This window comes from Corythoichthys intestinalis, chromosome 3 (assembly GCF_030265065.1).
Source record: "Corythoichthys intestinalis isolate RoL2023-P3 chromosome 3, ASM3026506v1, whole genome shotgun sequence".
In the NCBI taxonomy this organism is placed as follows: Eukaryota; Metazoa; Chordata; class Actinopteri; order Syngnathiformes; family Syngnathidae; genus Corythoichthys; species Corythoichthys intestinalis.
The window spans coordinates 51805706-51811705 of NC_080397.1; positions in this window are offsets into that span (position 1 = coordinate 51805706).

Genomic DNA, 6000 nt, shown 5'->3' on the forward strand with positions numbered 1-6000 from the left:
GGCCAAGCCGATGCGAGTATCATCGAAGAGCGAGTCTTGTCAAGACATTATTGTGATTGCCAAATGGCTAAGTCGGCGATTCCAAAAAAAAAATTTTTTTTTAATGGAAGAACCAACGAGGCGTGTGTGTTCGGAATCAAGTGGCCACATGAAGCGGTGACCCAGTCGGCCAAAAACTGCCAACTTTTTATCACTTTATGTCGTATTTTTGGTTGGTGCACTTCATCATTTATTGTGTACATATGTTTGCTGTGAGTCTGTGACTTATTTACGTGTCACACTTCAAGTATATGAAGAATAAAGCACAGATTTGGAGTCAAAAGAGTTGTTTTGATCTTTAATTTTCAATAATAGTTCACGCACGATACATCATCACTGATTGAGAGTGCCTCGGTGCTTTTTATGATAATGTTAAAATCAAGGCTCCCAACGCATTTTTGGAAGTTCCATAGATGCCAGAAATCTGCTATGGCTTCCCACTGGCTGGTTGTAGGACACGGCAAACAAATTGGGCTGGAGGGCTTTGCAGACCTTGAATGCAGTGCTCGATGCCAGTTTGAAGCTAGCCGCCACAGCTAGCTCTCTCCACCCGAGTGTAAAACTCTCTGTGCGGCATCAAAAGTCGGCCAGACCGCCTCGAAACCGTCTTCTGCGTCGCCTGCCCCTCAACATTTGTATGTTCAATATTTATTCAATGTTGATGAGCAGAATATTGACTTTCAAGAGTTCCATCTTGCATTATTTATTTTTTTCTCCGTTAAACTAGACTAGCGAAAGTCAACAAGCATGCCCCCAAACAGTACAAACATAACGCCACACCCCTCTAGTGGCTTGGCGGTGAATTACAGAGCAAGGCGTTCCCTCGCCGCAGAACTATCGAATGTCGAATGACGTCGTAGTCGCTGCGCCGTCACCGCAACGCGGGAGTATAAGGGGCCGTTTACATGGTGACTCTCTGAGAATACAAACAATTTCAAATTTGCATTTGCATTTGCGTCTCCATTTGAACAATGTCGCAATTCAGCATGAAAACGATATAGTATTCATGCCAAGCCCTAGGGGACAGTGCAGATTTACCGGACGACAGAGAATGATGCACTTTGACCCCACCAAGCTCCCTCAGCCCAGAAAAAAATATGCCCGCCCACTCGAAGCAATGTCATTTTTCTTTTGCTCAAAAAGGCACAAAAATTGAAACGCTCAACATATTTAATTTAAAAAATATTATTAAAACAGTAAATTAAAGCCGACATTCTGCCATATTTGCTGTTTTTAATGTTTAGTAGCACGGCTGCGCACGCCCAATGTGACGTGTACACGTGCTGACGTTAACGACGCGGTCTCGCGCTGCAGGAGCATTTGCTATGCATGCCGAGGAAGCCCCCCTCAACCCCCCGCAATCGGATTCTTCCACTTTAGAGGTAGGAGTCAGAATTTTTCGTCTTCGCCTTCCGTCTTCGCCGACACCATATGCACGCGAGGCGAGTCCACAACTCAGTCATTGCATCTTTGTGTCGCAGAGTCGCCATGTAAACTGCCCCTAAATCAGGCTTAAAACACGCACAGCCCCCAGTAAGCATCCAGTCACTGTTTGTATGTAAATAAGCCTAGAGGTCGCCAGACAATGTGGTGCCAGGTTTCAGCGCAGTCATGGAGCATTGTTCTAAACTGCTTTGTTTCATTAAATCACAACGGTTTTTACAAAGCCGTCTTACTTATTTTCCACTCCAGCTTACTGCAGCTCACAAAGAAAATGTAATCTTTGCAATGCCTCTGTTTTTTAGCGTTTTTCAAAAAGTGTAGTGCTGCTTCTGCTTATACAGTGGTGGCAATGATGCTTCTGCTAGTACATCAGAGACAGCAGCTAACTACTTTAGCATCAGTAAACGCTGCTTCTCCTGTGTCGCAACCCAATGTGAGTACCGACAGGATGTGAGTCTATTAAATTGTGCTTGTATGAATAAGACTATGAACACGTTTTCAACTAATATAAACAATTTAGTACACCGCTTACATTTCCGCAGGTATTTAATCATCTTTTCATGGGACCACACTGATGAAAAGACTTACACAAGTAAAAGTGGTCAGTGTACAGCTTATATGCAGTATAGCAGCGTATATATATATAGTGTATAGCACATTTTTGACTGCGCCGTCATACATGCCTGCCTACAACCGGCCCTGCACGGACTGCTACCGCCATTTCTGAAAGGCGTAAGTGGTGTGCCCTGATTTGGATAAGCTGCTATACTTGGTGGAATGCTGGAAGACAAGACGACTTCACAACGCAAGTAAACATCCTAATCTTCGATCTTGGCAGCCCTATCTTCTTAAGAAATATGTGTGTGTGGGTGTAATAATCAGTCTAACAATAATAAGAATAATCAGGTCCATAAATTATGAAAGATTACAGTCATGTTTAGATCCTATTGACAATTGAAAAGATCTGACTCACTTAATCGACAAACTTGAATTCATATCCGATCAAGTTCAAGTCAAGTTGCTTAATGTGATTGGCGCTGTATGATTATGTATCTTTTCAGTCAACACAATGTAATGCTGTGCATATCATGAAATATTATCAAAATCTCTTCAAGTCTTTCCATTTCATTATAGCCTACAGATGAAGTTTGCATTTTCTTTTTTTTTTTTTTTAATTCATATACTACCGTGGAGTAATAAACCATTTCTTGTAAAACACGTTTGGAATTTGGAAAATTGTTAGCGTCTCTGACATGTGTGGATCACAGGCGGAGTTTGACTTTTGTGGTGGGTGGTGGTGGGGGGGTGGCAATATATACAACAGCAATATAATTAACATAAAAGATATGTGCTCGGATAGCTTAGCCCATGCTCGTACATACTGGCATCCCAGCTGTGTGTGTACGTGTGTGTGTGTGCATGTGTGTGTGAGCGTGCACGTTTGTGTGTCTTACCTAGTGGAGAAGTAGACGCCGCATCCTTTTTGACTGAATATTCTAGCCAGAATCTGTCCTTAGGTGGTTTTGGCTAAGCAAAGCAAATGGCCTTCTCTAAGGTGCTAGTCACATGTTCTGTTAGAAAAATAAATTTAACTCATTATAAAAATTCATAAATTCTTATATAGCAAAGTCAATTACATGCAGTGTTGGGAGTAACGCTGTTATAAATAACGCCGTTACGTGACGGCGTTATTTTTTCAGTAACGGGGTAATCTAATTAATTACTTTTTCCGCCGTTACAACGCCGTTACCGTTACTGACGGTCAAAAGCGGTGCGTTACTTACGCTGCATACATTGAAGAAACTACCAGCCGCGTCGAGTCGACTCTCTGCTCTGTTGATTTTTCATCCAAGACTTGGGGTGCGTTCAGGTTCGAGAATAGCGCACGTACTTCTGACTACAAGCTGTTTGTCCCTGCTCATTCAATTAGACAATGCTTTCCAAAGTTTGGTAACGTTTCTGTGTTTGCTACACCTGATGCTAGCCTGGTTCCCATCTCCCGCTGTCAGCCAGCAATAATTCTGCTTCCATCTTGAGGACGGCAGACGCTTTGAAGGTGACGTGAATAGTCGGGAAACAAGCCTACCTGAATGCACCCCCTAGAGACATGCGATGGAAGTGATTGTGATTGGCTGAGGGTTAGAGTCATGTGTCGTGGTAAGCCAATCAGAGCCGGTGATTTCACAAGCAAATCGGAACAGCGCGTGCGGCAAACACACACACACGCAAAACAGATGCACAGGGTCGGGATGGCAGAGCATTCAGAAGAAAAATTGTCCTTTAAGAGATGGAGATACAGTGCCTTGTAAAAGTATTTGGCCCCCTTGAACCTTGCAACCTTTCGCCACATTTCAGGCTTCAAACATAAAGATATAGAATTTTAATTTTTTGTCAAGAATCAACAACAAGTGGGACACAATCGTGAAGTGGAACAAAATTTATTGGATAATTTAAACTTTTTTAACAAATAAAAAACTGAAAAGTGGAGCGTGCAATATTATTCGGCCCCCTTGCGTTAATACTTTGTAGCGCCACCTTTTGCTCCAATTACAGCTGCAAGTCGCTTGGGGTATGTTTCTATCAGTTTTGCACATCGAGAGACTGACATTCTTGCCCATTCTTCCTTGCAAAACAGCTCGAGCTCAGTGAGGTCGGATGGAGAGTGTTTGTGAACAGCAGTCTTCAGCTCTTTCCACAGATTCTCGATTGGATTCAGGTCTGGACTTTGACTTGGCCATTCTAACACCTGGATACGTTTATTTTTTAACCATTCCATTTTAGATTTGGCTTTATGTTTTGGATCATTGTCCTGTTGGAAGATAAATCTCCGTCCCAGTCTCAGGTCTTGTGCAGATACCAACAGGTTTTCTTCCAGAATGGTGCTGTATTTGGCTGCATCCATCTTCCCGTCAATTTTAACCATCTTCCCTGTCCCTGCTGAAGAAAAGCAGGCCCAAACCATGATGCTGCCACCACCATGTTTGACAGTGGGGATGGTGTGTTCAGGGTGATGAGCTGTGTTGCTTTTACGCCAAACATATCGTTTTGCATTGTGGCCAAAAAGTTCAATTTTGGTTTCATTTGACCAGAGCACCTTCTTCCACATGTTTGGTGTGTCTCCCAGGTGGCTTGTGGCAAACTTTAAACAAGACTTTTTATGGATATCTTTGAGAAATGGCTTTCTTCTTGCCACTCTTCCATAATGGCCAGATTTGTGCAGTGTACGACTCATTGTTGTCCTATGGACAGACTCTCCCACCTCAGCTGTAGATCTCTGCAGTTCATCCACACTGTAAAGCCGAACAATACATCTTAATAAAAATAAATAAGTTAACATAACTTAAACTATGAAAAAAGTTGGAGTCACTCATTCCCATAAAAAAGTAGAACTCAAAAATGAATATTTGTTTCAATAACTCAGTTGCTTTGAGTGCATTAGAAGTTTTGGAGCATTTAAGTAGCGGTAATATAATTCATTCTTTTTTCATCTACTAATTTTCTTTAAGTTAATCTTCTATCAAAATAAAATTGTCTCATCAATTTTCAGCTTTTCCTGTTATTTTAGTTACCAAAACTGTATTAACAAATAAACTAAAGAATGCATCCAATAGCTCTTGATGAGCTCCCAAAGTGCAAAGATTTGATGTTAGCACAAACTCAATCAGCCAATATGTTTGACTAACAATGTAAACACATTTGCATGTACACACACAAAAAAAAACATTGTGTTGTAACATTGTTTTTTCCCCAAAAAGTATTTCTTCTATTCAAACTGTGTGTGTGTGTTTTTTTTTTTTTTTAATTTTATTTATTTATTTTTATTAGTAATACGTTTGCTTTCTTTTTGTGCGTTTGGATTTTGGTAGAACAAAAGGTTTTATATGCGAGAAAGGAGAAAGAATTTTTTGAGTTTCCCCACTCTGGAATAAATAAAGCTTCTACTCTTTATTAAACAGAAACAAGCCCAGAATGTTGGACTGTTTTGTACCATTAAATTGCAGACGTCACTGACGGCAAACCAGCGACCTTCGTTTTTTCCTCTTCCCCCCCACCAAAAAAGAAGAAGACTACACAAGCTTGTCAGAGATCTCACTGCTGCGAACGTGCGATGTGCCCAGTTGCACTCTCTTTCAGTCGGTGCGGAGTAACGGAGTTCGGCAGTCGTGACGTGAGCACACGCTTCGTTGCAAAGTTACTGGAAGGATTTGCTGCCATCGTCACACATACACGGTAATTTTTTTTCGGTTATTTTTACTGTTTTGACAACGTTTTGCTTAGCATAGCCAGGCTGTTCAAATTGGACGTGCGTAACGTGAACGCTGATATGTGGTGTTTGATTAGTTTGCACATTTCAGCGCTAGCCAGCACTAGCTAGGTTGCACGTACTCGCATGTGAAATCCGATACTTTCCCGGGCAACAAATAAGCGCCTATCAGAGTCCTGAGACGTTTCCCGGGCACCAAAACGACAGCCAATCAGAATCCTGAGAACTTTCTAGGTTTACGCAGAATGTAGATA